The 24293-nt window shown below is 41.1% G+C and overlaps 1 long non-coding RNA gene across 2 annotated transcripts in view; it reads right to left on the bottom strand.

Annotated features, from left to right (window-relative positions):
- Nucleotides 1-4239: 4239 nt before the first annotated feature.
- LOC116960682 overlaps nucleotides 4240-24293 on the bottom strand; it is a 42160-nt gene continuing 22106 nt past the window's right edge. The window contains exons 5-9 of one of the 2 annotated variants that reach the window (XR_004406507.2): nucleotides 20800-20922; nucleotides 20596-20699; nucleotides 8769-8901; nucleotides 4579-4682; nucleotides 4240-4297 (exon numbers count right to left, since the gene is read on the bottom strand). This is a non-coding gene — a long non-coding RNA (uncharacterized LOC116960682). Of the gene's footprint in view, nucleotides 4298-4578; nucleotides 4683-8369; nucleotides 8458-8768; nucleotides 8902-20595; nucleotides 20700-20799; nucleotides 20923-24293 lie in introns of those variants that run through there. The other variant, XR_004406508.2, reaches the window with a different exon arrangement.

The following is a 24293-nucleotide window of genomic DNA, read 5'->3' as shown; positions in this document are numbered from 1 at the left end:
TTAATTATACAACCAAAAAACCAGTCCACTGGAGATGCAGATCACTCTTAACGAGACTCTGTATCATATTAAGAGAGACTAAAAGCTGTTTTACATGACACAGTCCTTTTCCTTCAGAAAGATAATACCTATAGAAGATGAGCTGTATTTTTCAGTGCTCTGATTATCTGCTCATGAGCCATGTGAAGAGAAATACAATCCCCTATACTAAAAGTGCCAACTCAAAAGTGTTAAGCCATTAACTGTAGAATAAGTCCGATGCGAAAGAGAGAATGACGAATCATAGGGGCCATCATATGGCCCATAAAGTCAATATTGAAGCCATGAAATTCAGATGTGAGGGCAGTTTTCCCCAAGGTTTAGGATCAGCCTTGACCTAACTTGTTAGCCAAGACCCCTCTCTACCATTAAAAGTGATTCAACCATTGAGATAATTCAAGACTGAAATTGCTAATGACATGCTGTGGATCTGCCTTATAATCAACTCTTATCTGGTGCTTGAAGAATCTTCTGTGCAGGTAAGGAGTCCTAAGGATTTTACTGCAGGAAATGTCTGTCTAAAAGAGGCAGCATACTGTACAATTAATAATAGCAAATCAGATGTTTTGCAAGGCTGTACACTGAGACTAGAATGATATTGAAAAGGATCGCTTGGCACCAACCCTTTAGTATCATACACTGGATTTCATCAGTGAGGTGATACTGAGACAACAGGAGAATTTTCAGATTAAACTTCCACAGGTTGTCAGACTTGAAGGTGAGTGACAGTGATGACCTCTGCTATTTTCACTTCCCAATGTGTTTTTAATTTGTTCTCAGGCTTGCAACCATTTCACAGATGCCTGCAGCAGATCACTCTGGGATGATTCCTCATCTGGATGATGGTGGGAAGTGAAAGGTCTCCACTGTCAGAACACAGAAACACTAGAGAATCAATTTTCACTAAGATCTGAACTAGAACGTGGAAACAAATGAAGAGATCAGTGTGTCAGCCCAGTTCAAGTGTACAAAAAATTTGTCAGCCTGGGAAGATTGTCAATAAAATAACTCCGGACCACTATTTGAAGGCAATGGCTCTGGACTGGGATGAGAGCTGGGAAGCATCAGATCCACAGCCCAAAAAAGCAAATAAGTTAAACCACATTCTGAACTCATGAAAGGCATTGTTGCAACAGTGTCTTGGTATGATGTCCCCCTGTGGCTTTTTCTGTCCTACTGATTTTGATTTGGATCATGAAGAAAAATTTCCTGAGAAGAAAAGTGTTTCAACGTGACTCACACCTGGCTCTGTAGCAATAGATCTTTTGCCTCTCTCCCCACCCAAACCAGCACACTCATAATAACATTAGTCATTCCAAACTGACTTTAAAGTTTCTTAGTGTCTTTTTTTTTTTTTTTTTTTTTGCCGTTTGCTAAATTAAAAAATAAAAACAGTGGAAAACAACAACATGAACAATGATATGAGAAAAAAGGCACAGCCTGGTACTAGAGATAGGCCTATTTCTAAGAATAGGCGCATCACAACAGATGTCAGCTCTGTAACGGCACTGCACAAAGCGTCTAAGCGGCGGCCAGAGAATGATGATAATGAAAAAAGAGGAAGGGAGTTGTTTTGAGATAGGAATTGCTGTAAAATGGAGGATATTTTTTAATTGTGATTTAATTTAATATATTTGTGAGCATATATATATAAATAAAATCTTTTTCACTTTCTGTGCAATATAAAGATTTAACAGTAACTCAAACTCTTAGTGAGCTGATCAGTGTATAAATTCAATCAAATTTCTCACTTTCGATTATTCCAACAATTTATCTTCATTGTGTCTATCCCTGTCCTCCCAGTACTCTCCAGTTAAGGAGCTGATAGCTGTCTCTGCTTGAGCATGTCTTCCCTCCAGAGAAAGAGGTGACCAATCTTCTAAAATAGCAGACAATTCTGAAAACTTGGAGATAAATCATGGGCATCCTACAGACACTCTGTCTACCTTCTAATACATCACTGTCCTACTCATGTCTCCCAATTTGAAAAAATGTGAGAGAAATCTCTCTTTTTTCTATCCAAATAGTAGAGGATTTTTAGGACAGGACTCATGCTTTATTATATTTTTGCCCACCATTTAAATTTCTGATACTCCCACTTCCTGCTCCTGCTTCCTCTGCCTACTTCCATACTACAAAATATTGCTATTGATAGCTTTGTGCTATCGTTGCTTTCATGCTAGTTATGTTTTTGTCCTGTAAGGTACCTTAATTAATAAAGGTAATTAATTTATTCCTTTTTCTTGTTCTAACAGAGCTCCAAAGTTGAGCACCTATTTAGTGTTTTACTATAGGAAGGGCTGGGCTCCAGACCTCCTTTGGACTTTCCACCAGCTGCAGAAGAATTATACTGGCTTGAACCTGACCTGATGTTTTATAGAGTTTTAATTTTTTAACTATACCCTCTGTAAAAGCAGTGAACACACACATACTTCCAAACAGCTCTGGCCCTCACTGGATTGATGGAAAGGAGGTTAATAACAAATCTGGATAAAACAAATAGCTCAATGGATAGCACACATTGATTAATATCTGCTGCAGTGCCAGCAAAGCTGGGGGAACTACACATCGTAATTCTGTTATAACTGAAGATGTGTTGCCAATGGAAGGAGAAAGGAGATTATCACACTGCTTTGTTTTCTAGCTGCATCTGGCAGCTCAGTGTAATGCACAGATATAGGGTTAATGTCTACCCTCTGCTCCTGATTTCAGGGACTGCGAAAGATCTGGACCACAAAGTTGAAGAGAACTTGAAGCTCAAGACATTTACTACATTTAACTGTGCATTGCAAGTAAATCCCTTCTAGGATGTGCCTGAAGAGGGGAGGGGGGCAGATTAAAGGCCAGACAACACATTTGAAAAATATGAAGCCGATGTCTTGCATACAAGCAGGAGGATCCCTGCATTGCAGGGCACTGGCAGCTCACACAGAACCCTCCATGGTGCTCAGCCCTGGGCTGGCGAACGTGGACCAGAAGGAGGGGGAGATGCTGTACATGAGAGGCTGAATTTCCTCACCTCCACTCACACCACCAAGGTGTCACTGCTAGCGCACACTCGCTTTTTTGTCTGGCAGTAAGTAATTCATGTCTCTGATGTAGGAGGGATACATTTCAGGCAGAAAGGGAGGATGCCAATGAGCAGCTCTTTAAATATACATCGCCTCCTGTTTGCAGGCACAGTGTGTGGGAGCAACTGTAAACTGAAATGGTCTTGTGTTTGCTGGCACCTCCAAATACAAAATTACCACTGTGGCTATTTATGGGGTGGAGGGGGAGGGAGGCTTCAAAAAAAAAAAAAAAATCAGGCTTTTTAAATCTGATACCTTTTTTTAAACTGAAACACTTGGCATTTCTGTGGTGGCATTTTATCCCCAGTGGGGGAAAGAGTTACAGGTATTTTAATTATATATTAGTACAACATTAAGCTAGTTTTATTTGCTGAACATTCTGTCAATTACTGTTGTTACTTGAGAAGCATGACTGCTCCCAGGTTGATCATGTATTTAACTAGCCAGTCAATGCTATTAATCACCAAGTATTTTCAGCCAAGGATATTAACATTGAAACCTATCCAGGAGGGCTTATAAATAGGTACTGGCATTATTCAGTGGGAAACGCTGTTTTCCAATGCAAGGGAGGCTCTCCCAAGACTTTTTTTTTTTTTTTTTTCTTTTTTTAAATTGCAATCTAAATCCAAAAGGGAAATGAATAATTGCCCTTAATGAAATAACTGCCATCCCAGAAAATTAGTAAATATGTGATCATCTCATTACCATATGAACAGAGGGCAGGAGGTCTGTTTCTGCATTGCAGCTGCTGTAAAAACCAGTGAAGTATAAGAAAGTAGACATGAAAAAGAAACAGGGACATCCTCCTTTCTGGGGATTGGAGCAGGGAGAGAAAGAATCCAGGTAAGGTTGAAAAATGGTTAGTGTTTAGGGATTGGAAATTGAACTCTGCAGTCTTACTCTTCATGATGATACCCTAGTCTTTTGGGCAGAAAAGACATGGGCCTTTCCCAGCCTCCTGCCCATAGAAGCAGGGGACAAGAAGATGACCTGAAGCCAGAGGCTTTGATACAACACACACCACTTGGAATGAAATGCTCCAGATAACATGCTTTGCATTCTGCATTGCACTTAGCTGACACACAGAATATATTTATTTCCACATTGTGAATAATCAACTGAAAACTCACTTTCATTAGCTTCATCTCCCCATTGTTGGCTCACATCCTGAAGTTTTCATACAACATCTGCAAAAGTAATAAACTAATTATAGAAGCCATCTGGAACAAGAACAGTGTGGAATAATTATTTTCTTTTTTTTTTTTAAAAAAAAAAAGCCCTCGCTAAATAAATGGTGCCATAATAGATGGGATGTCAGAAGAACAATGATCGTAACAAACTCAGTATCATTAAGGAGGCATGCAAGGAGATTTACATCAAGAAACTCATGATTGCTCATTAGTAGAGGCACAGCAGAGAGGCATTGTGATCCATCGATGACAGTCTCCATACTGGAGGGAAGTCTTACCAGAGACCAGAGGCTACTTCATGGATAGCCCAGCTGGCAAAGGAGAGCAGGAGCAATTGTTGCTTCATCCTTGTGTTCCCCTTTCAGGACCAGGAGACAGACTCCTGAGGAGGGAAAGGTGAATCAGTCATGGACAGTCACTTCTCTGTCATCCTCCTCTGATGCTGATACTGCTGTTTAATGGTATTGCACAACAGTGGTGTGTGGAGCCGATAGGCTACTAGAGTGAGTGAGCAGTGACACTTAGAAGAAAACACATAACATCTTGTCACATATACCGCTGTGAGGTAGTCCTCTCTTTTTTCAGGACATGTCCCTTGCTATTAGGCCTTTCCTGATGAACTGTGAAGATCTGTCTGCCAGGGAAGGTACCTTTTCATTGCCTTTGGGCTGCTCTTGGTCCCCTGAAATCATTCTCTTTCAGAAAACTCACGGTGACTGCTGAAGCAAATCATTTCAGCACTGACTGCTTTTGAACCATGAACCTCTTCTTCATCCTTTCCAGCACTGATCAACCCAGCAAGTACCATCCTTGCAAAATGACCCATATCCACCAGATCCTAGTCTCTGTCATTGAGAGGGGCTCCCAGTGCGGGAGGCAGCAAGCCCCTGAGCAAAGGGGTGACTGCAGCCACCAGCACAGGGACCTGGTACATACACCACAGAAATGGAGAATAGAGCACTGCCTAGACAGAGCCCTGCAGCAAGCCATTAGCAATAGGATTCCTAGATCAGCCACAGGTACTGGCCTGTGGGCCCCCACTAACAACCAGCTATCCAAAGGGAGTAAGAACCAAGAGTCCTTCTGACCTCACTAATGTCCCCAGGAGTCACCAGCTTGGGAAGACACCTCACAGGAGCAGTTTTTCTAGAAGACGTGAAGATGGAGCTGCACTCTTTTTTGTATGAGGACAGAGGAGATGGTAGACCATTCTTCCCAAATAGAGATGAAATGTACATTTTCACAAAATACTGGAGATTTTAGAACAAGGAAAAAGCTTCTTTTATCTCCCTAGCCTTGTATTAAGTGATGAGCTGTAGGTCAGCTTGTGGTAAAATAGGGATTTGTATTTATTACTACCATTTTTGCTGATTAGAGGTGATTGCTTTGACATAGAAGATCCTGACTGTTATCTGTTTAGTGCATGATTGTTAGCAGCACTTTCAGAGCAACCTGTATTTTAGTGTTTTAAGAGGATGGTGACAGTGGTAACATGCCTAAACATTTCGTGCTTGATATATGCACACAAATTCAGAAAAATGGCACATATATTAGGATCTTCCAATGGCCCTAACAGCAAATAATGTATTCACATGTCCATTCTAACACTCAAATAAAAGATAGATAGATAGATTAGAGAGATAGGCAGGCATACAAATAGATAAATGTTTCCCCTCAAAGGAAAATGCAGCATTAAAGAATTTCCTTATCTATATTCTAACTAATTATCTTTGCCCTGAACTTACTTAGAGAAAGGTTTGAGATTCTGTTAGATACTCAGCTGCTGAATCAACGGCATCCTGCTATAACATATTTCAACACACATCATTAATTCTGATTAAAAAGTATCACCCAGTTGTGATTCTTATTAGAACTCTATTAGTGTCTCTGCTAATAGATGCCATCTCCGTTATTATCATAATTATTGTTATTTATCACTTACGTTACTGCAGCAGTGCCTTGAGGGCTCATTTATAAGCCATGCCCTTATTGGATCATTTGCAAACACAGAATCAAAAAATGTTCCTTTAAGAGAACAATAGAAGATAGAGGAATTTAAGGAGACAAAAGCACCACCTGGGTCAGCACGGAGACATTGCTTTCAACACATCTGGAGCCTAAGTACTACTGTTCTTCCACCAAACAAAACCAAAGAATGGTGCCCAGAGTTCAGTGATTGCATCCTGATTTTGGTATTGTCTGTGTCTTCAGATGCTGAGGGTGCCACTGCCAGTGGCTCCTGGAGAGGAGACACATTTCCAGCAGACATGAGCATAAGAATTCAGAAGACATGAACCACATAACATCGCTGCCACCCACCAGCTGAGTGTGTGTGTCCAAGTAAACTGTAGCTCCTACATATCTGGGGCTCACAGGATACATTCAAGCAATGCCTAAGACTGTAAAACCCATTTATAGCAGTGTTAATATAAGCAACATGTTTCTATTTTTGGTCTTATAAATAAGCAATCTGTTTTTTAAAGTGCCACATCCTGAAGTCCCAACACCCTGAGGAGCAGACTTTATATTTGATGTCCCAGCTGTGGGCAGCCATGCAGGGGCCGTAGTCCCAGAATACCCTCTGGAAAGTCAACTGAATAGCTGGCCAGAAAGTCCCACATGTGGAAAGGATAAAGAACAGGTTAAGACAAAATAAGGCAGCAGGCATATTTTCAAGTAATAATAGAGCAGGGAGTGCAAGAAAAGTGAGTTTGATGAAGACCAGACTCTACTCTTTCCAGCTCCTCTGATCCTCCCGACCATCTGGAAACAATCATTTGTTTCTATGCAGCCTTGTAACATTAAGAAGAACATGAGCACTGGTTTGAGGCTTGTGAGATGCTTTGTAATCCCAGAACAACAGGTATCAAAGAACTGCAACATACTCATTGTTAAAAATGTTTTCATTCTGGATTATGGTGCTGTTACAGAGATCTTGCATGCCTGCATCCCTGTAGCCCTGAGCTATGTTCTTTTCACAAATTCTTTTGCAACTTAGCTTGGAAGATTAATATTTTAAAAGCAGCTAACACTGCTAATTTAACAGGGAAACAGATATGTTAGCTTTTCTTTTCCACAGGACTCACTTCAGAAGCATGAATGATAAATGCACTCCAGGATACATTATCATAATCATCACTCCAAATAAATTTTTCAGACCATGGAGTTCATGACCATTAACTTTCTGTGAGATGCAGAAAACACACTCAGTGCTAAGATACTTCCTAAACATATGAATATGTATTTTGTCCTGTTGTAACGAACTGACACCATTTAGACGAGAAGAACCACAACCAGGTAAAGGCAACACGGAGGAAGCTCAGAGCAAGGAAAGAAACTGAAGTAGCAATCACATTTATCCTGTGCACTTACTGTGGAGCTCCACATTCAATGTCTCAATAAGACCACACTGCCAATGTTTCTTGCAACAGCTTTTGGCAGTGAAGCAGGAGTGGCCCTGTTATCAAAGAATGGCAGATATTCATTGATGTGGGATGGAGAATTTTAATTCACAGTATAAAATGATCCACTGGACCTGAGAAGAGCTGCAAGAAAATAGCTGGCTTTGTTGTGTCATTAGACACTCACGATATAAGGTGACATCTTTTCAAATATATTCCTCCTCAGCTCTACAATTAAATTAGTATTTTGGGAGGTGTTTCTCCGGGTTGTGTTTTACCAGAAAGAAGTGGTATTCTGAGCCAAATGTCACATCCCCACCACACATGTATGAGGATATCTGACATGGGACTGGCAGGTTGTTAACTGTGAAGCAGAGATCCAAATCCTGTCCTGAACTCCCAGAAATCCCAGGCTGTCTGGGGTTTCATTATGGAGTTGGGTCCCCTCTTCTTTCATGCTAGAGATCCTTGACCCAACCTGTGAAAATTAATTGCTCTGGAAAATATGCTTCCTGCTTCACTGTCCCTGATGTTTTGTCTATAAATAAATAAATAAATGATTTTTTTAAAAAAAAGCATTTTTCATGAATAGAAGAAAAACAGAAAACACACTTATTTTCCCTGATTTTTAATGAAGGATATTTTCTTCAGAAATGACTTGTTGGCAGCTTTAATATCAATCCTACTCAAAGGGTCTCTGCATTGGGAGGCACATAGCTGCTTTCCCAATTACACTGCATTTCTTTGTAGATTCAGCTGAAGGAAAACATGTTAAATAAATGATTTGTTCCCAATTACTCATTCAGCTCTAAAAACAAATATACACACATGTCTTTACATACACACATAGCAGGCACACCAAAATATTTGCTATTTTATGAGCTTGTTGGGAATAAAACAGACAAATGTATCTTCTGATCATTAGCAGGTACATCATCACTCCCTGTGCAAAAGAGAGGGATGAGGGCTTTTCTTGTAACACAGGTAACTGAAATAAAATTGCAAACCTATAAATATTACTCCATAAATGATTTATTTATTTTGAAGATAAAAATGAAGGCACACACCTGTCATACTATATCTTTGCCTTCAGAACTGTGATCTATCACAGTGAAGAGATTCTGATGGTGACTTCCAACAGCTGTGTGATCCTCCTTCCTGACGAGATTTTGTATCATCATCTAAGTAGCAGAGATGAGACTATGAGAAAAATGAGCATACAAGAGAACATTCATTAATCTTGGAAGATATGCACAAACATATTTGTTGTTTCATTATGTTTCAAAGCTGTTTCACTGTGTTTTGGAAAACAAGTCCTGTTGTCTCTTTTTCTTATCTTAGTAACACTTCTTTTTGCATACTTACCTGTCTTACTTTTTTTTGTTGTTGTTAGTACCAGAAGCTAGGTGAAAAGCAGCATTGTCAGGATGCTGATGTTAAGGAGTCAGCTGAACCTGTAGACATTCCCTATGTGCTGTCTGAAGTGGCCCTTTCCTGCTTTATCATTAATCCAGTGAATACCTCATTGGCTACATCTGCTGACCTGAAAACAAGTAGCATGGTTTACAGCCCCCTCCTGGGACTGGTCAACCCAGGCAAAGCTGTGGAGGTTGAGTCATTCCTAGGAACCACAGCAGCAGGTAGAGCATTTCACCTGTAAATTGTCCTGGACAATGATGTACTGATCCATTCGCTCACAGTCAAATGAGCATATTGCTTCCCAGGAAAAAGGGAAAAAGAATAGGCTTATTGCACTGGATACAACCTTATGCTAACAACTAACAGAGCCCCATGATTGCCAGCCCCACTGCTCTGTATTTGCTTGTAACTGCAGACCTCAGAACATCCCTGTCTGTTTTTCCTCTTTGTTGAGGAAAGGAATAGAAGAGGCTTTCAGGGGTCTTGGATTTGCATTATGTGGAATAATAATGCAATAATGCAGGGGCTTAAGACATCTCTGAACTATTCATATTTCCTCAGTCTGCAGAATTGTACTGGAAATTGAACACCATTGAGCCTGTCGTTAGCTCTATGATGTCCTTGAAAGACTTTTTGCAAATCCTGACTGTGAGTTTCTCTCTTTTTGTTCACATACTTTGCTTCAAAAGGCAAGATTTTACTTCAGAAAATCGATGTTAAGCCTCTGAAGTGTGAAAAATAAAAACCAAAAGGTACTGAAATTTCCTGTTCTTTTTCATTTCAAGAAATAGTCTGATTGATACAAGCTAGACTAAGCAATAAATGAACTTTAATAATATTGTCTACTTGGTATCTTTACAGTCATCTTTGCTCCAGAGAGAGAGAGAGAGCTTGTGAAATCCTAGAGTTTATGTTATTTAACAAGTCCCTTAAGCTTATCATGCCTAAACTCATGCTTAAGCATTTTTGTTACGTGTTAATGAATGCAGATTCAGCAAATTATCTAAGTATTCTCTTAACGCTGGTTTTAGCTTTGCAGATTTCCCAACAGGCTGCTGGCCTTCTCCAACTAATTGACCTGGCTTCTGCTTCATAAAAAAACAAAGAGCAATAAACAGGGAAGCATTCATTTCCTACAGCAGAAAAGGCCACCATCATCTAACAATCCTTACTGACTTGACTGAGCAAGAACTGGTAACTGCCCTAGCAAGAAAATCCTTGGGAGTCTTTACCATGAGAGAGCACAACCCTGTCTCTGGTAAGACCTCTCGGACTCTCACATACCTACATAGATGCGTGTTTTTTCTTGGTCTTTCAGCCCAAAGAGAGGAGATGGAAGTCCTAGGCAGCAATTATTATGCAAGTGATTTCTGACACTGCAGGACAAGGAAGTTTATTTCACCGATCAGGCTCAAATCCTAACACCTTCCCACTGGGTGTCCTGTCCTAACTTCAGTCAACTCAGAAATGGTGCAAAATTATTTCATAAAAACTGGTATAGGCACTGTCAGAGGACATCAGCAGCACTTCAAATTTATTCTTACTTGGGTCAAGCTCAGAGAAGCTCAAAAGAAGACAATCCACATCTTACAGCCCTGCTTGAAAAGATCCAGCTGCTCTGAGTCCCAGAAAGGTTCTACCTGAGGCTTTCCCATCCTCTGGCTTGTTAGTGAACGAAGCTCTCATTTTACTCCCCAGGTTGCTGAAGGAGACATGACAAAAGGAGCAAAGATGAGAGGAGAGCCTCTCTTGGCTTTTACCATATCCAGTAATGGTCATTTCAGAGGTGAAGAGGGTAATTACAGGATAACCTGTCTAAGAGGTCTCTTCTGACCCATGTTTCATTGATAACATTTCAGCACAAGCACAACATCTTGGCTTAAAGCAGGGGTAAGTACTTTTCTATTGACAAGTACAGGTACTTTTGCACAGGGAAAATGACTAGAGCAATAATAACTTGGAGACCTGCAGCAAGACAGACTGGAGCTTACAAGCCCTGGTGACAGGGGCTGTGCAGCACTCAGGCCAGGGTTTCCCACCTGCACGGCATCAGGCATGTCCAGCAGATGAAGCCTCACCAATTTATAAGGACCCAACACTGATGCCTTTTTAATCCTTATAATGGAGAAGCAAACCCTGAAGAGTCGGGGGATTTCTTTCCTTTTCCTGTATAAGAAATTCAGGGAGGATGACATAAAAAAATCCTACGCTGAGATTCCTCTTCCCATGAGATTCCTCTTCCCATCCAAGCTACCTTCTCCCTATACAAGGGAAGCCCATGAGTATAAATATTTCCCTTTATGGAGTGACAAGGACAAATTTGTGTTGAGTTGTCTAAATGTACTAGCAAAAGTTTCTTACTTCTGTGGACAAATCAGATCAGAAAAGATGATCTTGTGATTAAAATTCCAGCCTGAGACTCTGGATATCTCGGTTTACTCCTTGCTCATTATTCACTTTCTGCATGATATTGGAAAGGCCACTTAAACTTGTTGTAAATTCACCATCTGTAAAAGATGCATAACCATAATTCCTTTTCTCTATTTTACTTATTAGAAAGTAAATTGTTTGGGTCATCCCCCAGTACTAATGAGTATTTAGTCATTGTTGCAATATAAATACATAAGAGCAATAAAATATTACTCTGAAAGATTAAAAAAATCTCTGCTAGAAATCCATAATCTCTCTCATTTCCTGACATCAATATGGCTCTAAGTCCACCAAGAATGAACTGTTTGATGGCTCCTGGCCTTCCCGGGAGCTCCCAGGGCTGACCTGACCAGAGGAGTTCAGGAGGGCCACCTGCTATGAAAGGAAAACACTGCTCGTTTATCAGGCTCCACACAATGCTCACACATTTTGCAAGACAGCTCTGGTGAACTGTCTGCACATGAGCAGATAAATGGAGTATTCATTATGTCTATAAAGAACATAAGTTTTAAAATTACATAGAGTAAGACCATGTATCAATCAGGTAATGAGGTATCAGTGCCAGATATCTGAGGGACTGGCATTTCCAACTTATCCTGGCATTTTTCCAGTCAGTCTGAAACACTACATATGTAGAAAATTTATATGAGTGTGTGTGCATATATACATATGTGTGTGTGTGTGTCTATACACACTAAAATTTCCTCTTCTGCAAATAAATAGTATCTAAAATAAGGTCTTGGAAAAAATGAATGAACTCTTAAAATCAAAAAACCACAGGAAATTATTGATGTCAGTTGAGTTGGACACAAGGTTAGGAAGAGATCCAAAACCTCTGTGAATTCAACAGGACTGTACTGGCAACGTCTTCACCCATATACTGCAGAACTCTCCCAGAATGACCCTGCTCAAGAAGACACAGGGCAAATCAGCACCAATGATACATAAGAAAGAAGAATCATCAACATAAAATTAGTGAAATAAGAAATAATTCTTAAGTATTAGACATTGAGAAGAGTATTGAGACCTGGTCACATTTAGGAGAACAATTCAGGTTTTACTCTACAGATGACCAAAAATTTCTCTGAACAGAGAAATTAAACCAAGGATGAAATGTTTGACAGCTGGGGGCAAAACCTTTTCGGCTAATAAGATATGGCTTGAAAACCATCTTCCAGGGAAGATTAATTTAGACAACAGTGCTACCACCTTTAGGAAATATTGCCAGGTTACAGTTTGAGCTCTGTAATAGAGTAACAGTATAGTAATAACAGAGGCTTGGCAAAAATATGATCAATTCTATGAAAATCTCTGGCTTTTTCACTACTGTTTTGAAAATTCATCCTATATAAAAATATATTGTTATGTAAATCCATATTAGCCTAGCCCCATATACATGCTTAGGGCTAGGGACACACAAACTCTCTTCATCTCCCAGCTGATCCATGGTAAATTGCTGAAGTACAATAAATTAATTATATGCATGAACCCTTTTTGACAAATGACCTCTCATAATTATTCCTTTTCCTAGGGAGACTTCAAGGCTAGAAATTTAATCATAAGAAAACAAAATCCAGCAAACAATTCCTCCTAGCCCCAGACATAAAATTTTGGATCTATATTATATGCAGAAAATGCCATATTACATGAATTAGTGGAAACTTTTGTGGTTGATTCACTCCCTTGGCAGCCTACATGTATGGTGCCACAGGTGTAGGACTCATGAGGTGCTGTATTAAAGCATACTCTGTGAATAACTACTGCTGTCATTCAGCAGTGCCTTTTACCCACGCGACAGGAATGTGACCGGATCCAAGCCCCTGCCAGTGGAGGTCAGCCCTTTCAAAGGTAACCTCGGCCAACGAGGCACTCGCTCCTTCCTGCAGCAGTAAGGAGCTTGCTTGCTTTTAAATCCAATCTGGAGCAATTTCCCTTGACCACCAGTGGAGCAATCATTTCAGCAAGAGCAGTGTATAGCTTGACCCCATTTAGTGTCTGCAGACCCAGACCCTTGGGCTCATGCCCCCACCGACACAGGGTCAAGCCGCAGCCAAGAGAATTTCTTGCTGTAGGTGGTCTCATCACCCCCCACACCATGGGACTGCCCCTACATCAGCAACAACCTGCTGGCCAAGCCTCCCTGTGCAGGGAGAGCTGGGAGGGAGAGATAAAGTAGTTCTCCAGCTGAAGCTGAAAGCAAGAGGAAGCTTTTTCTCACCCAAGGCATAAGAAAGCTGTAAAACAGCACGATATGTGTGGGAAAGAAATGGAGCCTGACGGGTTCATATCATGAAAGCAACAAACATAACCCATTAAAAGATTTTGCTATTACTTAGCACAGTTGTAGCACAGAGATACTGCAGGGTAGGAATCCTAGGTCTGACCACGCCGCCGTAGTGCAGGAGAGTGAGCCAGACCTGCTGCTCTGTGTGAGTGTGTCTCTGTATGTGATATATGTCAGGGCTCTTTCAGAAAATATGCACTGTTTGCTCAGCGTTCCTCTCCTCCTCTCAGAAAAGGGGAAAAAAAATGAGAAAGGGAAATTTATTTGTCCGTGAGGCCTTTTTAAACAGACAAGGTAATTACCTGAGTACATCTATTATATGCAGAGCTGCTCCAATCATCACAAAGCACGATTGGCAAACTATAATTAACTGAAAAAAAAAAAAAAAAAAAAAAAACAAAACCAAAACAAACACCCAACCCTGTTTAACTAACTTTAATGCAGGGGCACGGACCAAAAATTTCTATTGTCAATCCCATCATGCAATGTCAGTGAGGGGGCTGGAGGCCAAGAGCAAGGCTTCACCCTGAAATCCGTATCCTTGGCTTTTCAGCTCCCTGTATCAAAAATACTTAACACTGTGTTTTTAGAACTAGTCTACTATGGAGAGTTACTAAACATACATCAGCAGCCCAACAGAGCACTAACAGGAGTATGCTGCAATCAACTAAATGGACCAAGCGTAAGCCAGGAGGAAGATAGTGTGGGAGAATTATAAGTGAATTGGTGTGTTCATAAAAAATGACAAATGACCCAAAAGACTCAAGGTCCCTGTTCATTCAGGAAAGACAGAGAAGTGGTACAGGCTCCAGCATGTAGAGTTAATTGTGCTGGTGCTGCAGAGCTTGTGGAGGTACCAGGGCACAAACCCAGATTTTCCTCTCCATTTCTGTGCAGGTGTTGGGCTAAGCACAGGAATTTCTCAAGACCAAGCACTGTGGCCTGTTTCTCTCCCTTCACAACTGCCTCCAGGAGAAGAAGATGCATCAGTAGGAGCTAGACACTTCCCCCAGGTCAGCAGTACCAACAGTGGTGTTGCTGCCATGGGAGTCCCAGCCCTTTCCCTTCCCATGGTTGTTTGGGGTCCCTCCTGGCAACGGAGTAAGTATCTGGGCTGTGATCCTCTACCCTTATTTCTTCCCTGGGCCCCAAATACCTCCAAGACGAACCCTGGAAATACAGTGTTCAACACCTGCTGAGAGGGCAGCTCAGTCCCAGCAGTCCCTCAATAGATCACCACAACATCCAGCATCATGTAGCGTAAGAATAACAGAGCAGGCTTTTGTCCTTTTATTCCTCCCTTTCAGGTCTAACTAGTTCAGTTTTTACAGCTCCAGGTGGGCTTTAGTTTTGTTTCTTGTGCCTCTGCCATCTGTGCCCAGGAAAGACAGGAATTCAACAGGTTGCATCCCTACTGTCCATAGAGAGAGGGTTCAGCTGAAGCCCAGTCTGACTCAGTTCCTCCTCACTTCTCCTCCTTCTCCTTTGAGGAACTGGTGCAAAATCAAAGCCAGCACCTAAATGGGGTGGATAACGTGGGAGTCTGACCCTCAGTGTGCTCAAATCCCAACTTGATGCTACAGTACAGACACAGTGTCATTCACAAGCCTAGAGCTGAGGACCTCCAAGTCTGCAGAGAGTGTCTCAGAGGAGAGATGGGTTGCCTGAAAAAATTTTCCTCCTGGTCTGCCCTTCTCATACGGCATCACATCCCCCCCAGACAGCAGAGGCTGTTCCAGGGAAGGGTCACACCAAAGCAGTGTACACCATTGGAGAATGGCAACATGGGCAGATGTCTGCAACCATGACCCCCACCACTCCTCACACAGCACCAGGAACTGTTCCACAGCCTGCCACCAAGGAACCTCTGGGGTCTGGGAAATGCAGCTGCCTAGAGAGGAAAGATGCCCACACAGCATTGGGTGGGGATATATAGTTAATGAAGCACCATGAGAGAAGCGCTCACACATCCATAGGCTCAATACTGTCACCGTTCAGAGGCATTGGACTGAACAGGTTCTTACTGCTGTCCTTACTCCAACAGCACTGTGTTAGGCACTTTTCAGACCCACTGGGATAGATGATCATGGCCACCATTTAGTTCTGTTTAGGAATACACATACCTACAATAGAATAAATCAGTGGTTATATGAAGATCTTACTGTTGGATAGCAGCCAACATACTGTACTCACAGAATAGCCATGCTGTCTGCCTCTTCCTCAAAATAGCCATGCTGTCTTGTCTTTGCAGACAGGAGAGCAGTAGCAGCAAAACCAGGTCACTATGGCTTGTTCCCTAACCCCTACCCAAGAACCCAGTGACTGGAGAGAATTACAGAAGACCAGAGCAGGCAGAAAAAGAAACATTTCGTTTCCCCAGTCCCACCCCCAATGAGCACACAGACCTCAAAATCAATTTGTCCTGATTTCCACAAGCATGCAAGAAGAATCAGGAGTCACATATCTATTTATTATAGTGCTAAAAGGGAAGAAATCAAGCAAATTATAAAGTAATAGCTTTTTTTTTTTTTCTTTCTCCAGCCCTAAAATTATTGGGACATGCGTTCAAGGAAGCCTCCAGAGACACCCCAGTCCTGCAGTTGACTTCCCTCATTGAGCAGATTGCTTAGCTGCATTTACACTACCTGACCCATTTTCATCTCACTGTTTGAAGAGAAAACAAAATCATACAGAAAACCAAGCACAGCCCAGATGCACTTAGAGAGGCTTTGGACTGTGAATCACATTAAAATGAAATGAGGAAAGGAGAGACCTCATTTTACCCAGTGTACAAAAGGGACCGGTAACATATTTACTTTCATAGTGACTTAACCTCCTCCCTGCCTTCCTCCTTGCACCAGATTTCACCCTCACTAACTAGGTTATAACCACACATGCCTCTTCTAAAGCTACTGTAACTTTATGCTTGTAGGTCAAGGCAAGCTGTGTGTAAGCAAATTATCGTATACACTTACTTCTAGCAGGGAAGGATGCTTAAACTTGAGATGTTTGTCTGCAAAAACCCCAAAGCCTTTTGCCACAATGAGGAACTTCTCAAAAGTTAAGGTCACTGACTTCAGCATTGAAGACCTGGATATCCCACCACTTCACACATCTCACAACTTTTTCTGTGGCTGAAGATCCAGTCCCCAGGCCTTCAGCTCACAGATAAGTGCACATACATTCATTTTGAGGTGGGCAGAGAGAGACCAGATTTCCCATCAATTCATGCAATCCCTAGCAACCTCCACAAAACTAAACTAAATTTAATCCCAAGTCCTTCCCCACATCATGTCTTGTGACTGGTCTGACCGCAGCCTGAGGGACTGTTCCCAAAGTTCTCCTAATTAAAGTCATAATATGGTCTCACAAGTAATTTTTCATCTAAGTGAGAATGAATAGACTTGGGCTTCAATTGAGAAATAACTTCCAGTTCTCTCAGGAGGAAAATCTCCACTTCATATATCTGCGTGCACACATCTATACATGTACTCACATATGCGATAGACAAAATTTTGCCTATTTGCAACCAAAACGGACAAATTTCAGGCAGTTTCCCCAAAGTTTCTCCTTCTACCTTGTGTGTGTTAACAAAACTCATCATAGTGTCCTACTTTCTCTTGCATTTTTAAAAGTGAGAGCACTACAGTAATTTAATGTCCCCATTTACCACACTTTTTATTGAATACAGAAATCAATAACAAACTGCTGGTCAATAAAGAGCTGCTTATGGAAGGGAAAAGCTTCTTGCAGGTGCTAAAAAAGAAAAAATATAGGAATAATTAATACATGTTTGACAGTGGCCACCAGGCTGTAACTAATAAAGGGAATGTATCATCTGTTAGGAGAAAGTTTTCATTTCACAGCTGCCTTGAAGACCTGGGGACATTTCTCCAGCTGACTGCAAGAGCCAGGCATAGGTAGTTAGCATCTCAGACGGACATTTTAGGCAACCAAGGAAAACCTTTTTGCATCTCTTTGAAAGTAGTTATTGCTTGCACAGAATTGTTTCCTCCCATCCACAGCAAGTCAAAAACTTCTTTTACATTCCTGTGAAGTAGGATGGAAATCCTAATGCCCTTATCATCATGTGGCTGTTACCTGCTGTTTCATCAGGGTTTATAGATCCCGCTCCCTCACTGACACAGATCTTCTAATCTTTACTTCGTGACTAAAAAGCAGATGCTAACTGCAGCCTATCACCCATGGTTCAGTGATCTTGGTATCATCCAGCAGAACAGGCTGACATAAGCTATGCCCAATTCATTAACAAAGTTATTTTATTCTGCCCTCATTGAACTGGAGAGGACCCTGGTCACCCCTGACAGGCTGGCTTCAGCTCATGGGAATAAAGCAAAAGGGAGAGGAAGAAAAACCTTATGGTGAGTATTCTGTAAAATAAAACTGTCCATAAAAACTGAACCACCAAACTGATGGAGGAATAAACGCATCAACTAAAATTCACAAATGAGTTATTATACTTTTAGAAACTTCATCTATTCTCTCTGGTTCCCAAATCCTGCAGCAAAGTGCTCCAGATAGTGAGGGTGCAACAATCACCTCTGTTCAACCTCGCTTTAGCAACCCAGAGATCCAACTGGTGCTGAATTCACACAGACCCAGGTGCTGTGCACAATCTTTATTTAGACAGAATATAACTTTCCAGATGAAGACAGAAAGATGAAAGAAGGGGATTGTAGCAGGAAATAGTGAGTCTACAAGGCAGATTTCAAATTCTTTGCCTTGACAGCCAGGCTCTATTGGTAAGGTTTTGTGGAAGTATTCCTGCTGTGTTATATCATTATCCAAACAATTCAAATGCACCTTCTGCCTTCTTTTGCTCCATAAGCTTTTATTTTCTCCTTCTGTGCTATCATATTTTAGTTAGAAGTGATCACTCTACATTATCGCACAGTTCTGACCCCTCGAGTGCCTCAGCTATTAGATTATACCGCCCCATCCGTGAAGACAAGGATATTGATATCATCTATACATCCATCCTGATGAAATGCTAAGCACTACAAGATCATCTTGAGGGAGGAGGCATTTAAAATGCCCAAGAAATGAAATTTAGAGGGGAAAACAGACAAAGCCAAATAGAAATTAGGTGTTTGCCTGCATGGGGTACAAGTCATGGAATAACAGCCTTCAGCAAAGATTACCTCCTTCCGACAAGGAGAAGCTGCTGCTGCTGTTGTTTTTATGGAAGAGAGTATGAACAAAGGACTGAGCTGTTCAGGTAGGAGAAATAATTGAGCCTGTAATCAGTTATATGTCTCCAGATGGAGGCTCATTAGCTTTTCAGGCAACATGTATTAAAATTCTGACAAGTTCATGCCAAAGTCCAAACAACTGAAACCTCCTCAGCATGTCTGTGGCCTATAAGGATCTCTTTTAACCCTCACCACTGTAGTGTTTTAGTTAGAGGCAGTGAGGAGAATGTTCCAGCTCTGAACCCAATCCATACACAGCAGCAATGCGAAGGTATCATGATGTAAACAGACTGACATTTGGTATATTTAGGGTTTAATCTATATGTAAATTTCCTGAACATACTTCAATAAAAAAATAATTCACAAAAATTTATGTTTACAACTTTGGGCGTGATTCTTTATGTCTTTAACTAATGGTCTCAGATCTGTACTGTTGTATTTTATAACACAGCTGATAGATTGTTTGAACAGGAGCAGAACTGAACATTTCCTTTTGTAAAAACAAAAAAGACCTGAGAGATTTTGCTATATGAGTAACAAACAGCAGTAAGGCCCACAAGACCTCTAACAAGTTTAAGTCTCTTATAAGGTAGGCATCTGTGAACCGATGCAGGAAAAGTGTAAGAATAGCATGGACATCCAGCTTAGCATTTAAATCATGTGGCCTACTGAACCCTTCCAGTTTACCTACTTCATCTCCAGCTGTTTAATAATATGAGGTGGACAATACACTGCTTCACTTATGTTACATGTGAAGTGTTGGTCATAATTCCAAGTACTGAGACTGACTCCCAAGAAGCTGCTGAGCTATAAATTCAAACCACTAGACATTTCCCACCTTCTGCTAAACATTATTCGAACTATACATATTAGAGTTGGAATTTTAATACCACATGACGTAGATGAAATCAGTTGTGACCTGTAGAAACATTAAATCTTTGTCCATACAAGCAGTGGTAAAATGTGAACCATCAAAAATAACTCCCAGTGTGGCTATAAGAAATACCAGCACAGTTCAGACCACAGTTTGGTCTTCCTCAGTTTCTGGTCTCTACCAGTGACCAGCAGCAGATGCTCATGGAAAGAATAAGAATCAGAGCAAGATCAGTGATCATTCTTGAGATTGGACTCTCACTTCTTGTAAGCAGTGGCTGAGTAAATCCTCTCTCAGAAGGCATGGGTTTGCTTGGGGTTTGTTGGACTACTTCATCCTTTAGTCTTAGTCAAAGCATGGGTGCTTCATTTAAAAAAGGTGGAATTGGGTGTCTGGCTGCCTGAGACCACCCCAGTAAATGAGATGTTGATGCACGCTTTTGTAGAGGGACCAGCTAACTACACAGTAAACATTTATCAGCGCTCCCAGGGTTCCTCCAGCACCCAGCTGACAGTCTGGGGTTTCCACCCTGCCCCAGTGGAAGGGTGTGGGCAGAAGATCCTCTCTCACCTACATCCCTGAGTAAGTTTCCACACCTATGAGTGGTAGGAGCTTCCCCGAGGACTAAGTTGCTTCCAGATTCAGGTGCATCTATATGTGGGGAAGGGACATACCTGTGTAGCATGTGCCACCTGCAGCATCCCAGACCTGGGATCCACTCCCCGTACACATGCAGCTGCCCCATCATCCTGACTCCTGTGGAGAAGAGGTGCCACCACTGAATGGTAACATATTTAAGTCAAGATTGTGACTATCCTGGCCACTCATGAGAGATTCTCAGCCTACACCCCAGCTCAGTGTCAGGACACACCACGTACCTCTCCCTGTCCCTCAATCCAGTTGTCTTTTGAATAGGCACACGGATCAGCAAGGATGTTCCAGCTGGGTCCCCAGTTTGGAAAATCAGAGACAAGGACTTTGGAGACCTCTGTGTAGATCACCTGCACCACAGTCCAAACACAGACTACAGTTACTTGAAGATTTACAGAAAGTGAGAAACCAAAATATCATGGAGCTCCATAGCATTGCCCCAAGAGAACTCTAACTGAACCAGTGTCAGGTCAAGAGCATTCCCAAAAACACATTCAGTACTGTCAGCAGGAGCTGAGAGCTCCAGAAGATCTGGCTAGACTGAGCATATAAAAAAATCAATTTGCATCAGAGACATCATATTGAGGCCAGAAAAGGGCCTTAAAAAAGGGCATAGGTCACTATCTTCTTTAGTTTTTCCTACAATGAGAACAATAACTCTCCAAGACAGCCAGATTTGATTGAAAGTCTTCAAGCAGTGGAGATTCATCATTCCATTAACTCTCACAATTTCTCATCTCCATGTCAGTGAAACAGTAACTTTCATGCAAGCTGAGAAGCAGGCTTGTTGCAAGGAAATGCTCAAACATATAGAAGGAATGAATTGTGAATGCTCATACTTAATATCCATTTAAATCTCTCACACTAACATGCAGGTTATAAAGAAGAGACCTAACAATTTTCAGATCTTTACCTAGATGCAAAAATGTTATTTTTAATATTAAATTCCGTATAATGTATGAAATGCTAAAACATATCTTTTTGCATATGACCAAGCTGTTCATATTCAGATGGTTTAATTGTCTAGTTCAATAGGAGCTGCATTAGTTAGCTTCATGTAATTTTCAGAGTATTTTATTCATATAATGTTTGTAGAAAGACTAAAAAAAATATTATATGAACTTTCATGGCTTTGTTTTAAAAAGTAGGAATATTTACATGCCATACTTGATTAAAAATTTACCGGTTAGTTATATTGAATTAGGAAAATTTAAACAGAATTTCAAGGCAAAATACATGAAGAATACATGTAGGTAAGTTAAGAGCAAACCTGTTGCAAGCAAAATCAATAAAAATATTCATTAAAAACCTTGGCTGTTCAGAGTCAATGGTTCTCTTAGAAGGCTCTCAAACACCTTAAGGGGAAGACAATGCACAATGAAGACATTTAATTAACCTTAACTCTGACCCTCATAGAAATAGCATTCACGTATCTTGCAATCATTATTTCTTTCCTACCTGCTACGTAACTCTGAGAGCACACTTTCTCATCACCTTCTCATCACACCGATCTTACATGCTTTTTTAAATTTGTCCAAGATAAGCATAAGGGACACTTAATGAAATCTCATAAGGAAGCATAGGCAATGGAATGAGATTAAAGATAAACATAGATGGAGATCATGTCTTCTGTTGGGATGGGAAAATCTTCAGGTTATGAGAAAATGATCTGTAGTAATGCAAATGCAGCTGTTCTCCTCCCCTGGCTGTAACACAACAGGAGATTGATGACTACAAGGGAAGTTGTAGGGAGAGAAAATTTTTTCTTTTACACGCAAGAGAAATAACATGATTCTGGAAATGGGGAATGCTCCAGACAATCCTCTTGCCTTGATTCCTTGTTTGTAAGAAATAATAACCAGGATTTTCCCATGGACACCAAAGTAGCAAGCCCTATGGAGGTAAGATGAAGGATGGGAGGAAGAGACTGGTTCATGATCCTTCTCAGAACGCTTCCCAGGTTTCTGTTAACACTCTGTAATCTCCCCTCCACTGACGCTGTAACCATGTTGAGAACCTCAGACTGGGAGTTATTAGAGATTTACTCACTAAAAGCTTTTCAACCTTCCAAATGCACAGCTAATTCACACATGAGTGTCAAGAACTCCTGAAAAATACCATTTGGAAAAAGAAAAAGACTGAGTATTTTTAAGAGGTGAATAAGTGTCTGATTTATATACAGAATTTCTCAGTGTTTGCAGGGGTCTATGAGGACACAATGGCAAGGAAAAGGAACCCCACACTTCAGAGAAATTCCTGCTATGGGAGGTGATGTAAGAAAAGTGTAATTTCCTTGCCCCACAAAGAATATTCACAAAGGAAGGCAGACAGGTCTTAAAAAACCAGATCCGTTAAAGGCCCACATGCATTAAGCCTTCGACTGCACTGAAGAAAAAGCAAAAAATACAACTGAAAGGTGTATTTGGAAGTCGTCTGGAGAAGAAGAGAACTATCTTTTCTGTACCATAACAAAATAGACTTCCTAAGACAGCTTAGTTATGGGAAATAGTGCCATAAAAGGAACGCAGACCATTTAGGAGAGTAAAATTTTGTGTAACGTGGGTTATTTTTCCTTGACTTGCAAAGGCGGTATACTTTTACTGTACCAGATGGTAACTGAGAAACTAACCCAAAAATCCTCTTCAGTCAGTGAAGAGGCGGCCATTGACTTTATCCGACTATAAATCCAGTCACAGAGAAAAGTGCAATGTGCGTGCTTTCTGTCATTGATAAATGATGGAACCAAGGAAAGCTATTTTCTAGCCATAACCAGTTCCTTTGATTTCATCCAAGTACAGCCCATGGCTGAACTCCATGTCCTCTGAAACATAGCCTCTGCCAGGGCAGCACATGGATCTTTTAAACAGCATGGTACAACAGCATAACCTGCTCTAGAGACAAGAGCAGCTCAAGCACTCACACATTGGTAAAGATCAGGTACCATGCTCTAGTGGATCTGGTTGACCCCCTATCCCATGATTGAGAAAAGATGTATGGATATGTTTTAACATCTGGAAATCTCAGAACAAAAATAAGTGCTTGCATAGCCTCTCTCAGACTTCCCAGGATGTGGAGTTCAGTCTCAGCAGAGATTATACGGTTCCTTCAATCACCAGACCCACTCCCTTGGAAGATGCTAAGGTGAAGCCAGCTCAATCTTGTATCATTTATGAGATTTGATGTGAGGATAGGCCAAGGCCTTACAACGTGAGGGCAATGGCCTCTTGCATTCATATATGAAGCAAAATATCTGAACTCATTACTTGCTGGAGCAGACAGCATCTGGTATATCATGTCATCATGCAGACTGTCAAACTAAATGACTTGGAAAGATCAATACTGGTGTTGATACCAGGGAGAGAAAGACAGATAGTTTAGATGGGAAAAGCCAAGCTCTTCATCAAGGCTCTGATTTGTGCTCATAGTGCCTTGGTTGTTTCCTTAGGTCTGACTTTTTAAAGACTCTCAGGGTTACCTGCATAGACAGACCTGACTGCAGGTGACCTTAGAAAGCATGAAGAGATAGCCCAGACCCTGTCTGTGAGAGCTATAGTATCACTGCTCTTGTTTCACTGGTAGAAACAAAGCCCTACGTTTAGTTCCAACACCCAGGCTTTGATTCTGCTTGCTAAGAGTGAGTCTAGTGGCACACCACGGCAGTAAATTTTGTCCCTTTCTTTGAATCAGACATGGAAGAGCCAGGCTACACCCCAGGTCTGAA

The sequence above is a fragment of the Tyto alba genome, unplaced genomic scaffold (assembly GCF_018691265.1).
Source record: "Tyto alba isolate M040663 unplaced genomic scaffold, T.alba_DEE_v4.0 Super-Scaffold_1, whole genome shotgun sequence".
Classification (NCBI taxonomy): Eukaryota; Metazoa; Chordata; class Aves; order Strigiformes; family Tytonidae; genus Tyto; species Tyto alba.
The sequence above is the reverse complement of the archived record's forward strand: the minus strand, read 5'-3'. Positions and strand labels throughout refer to the sequence as shown.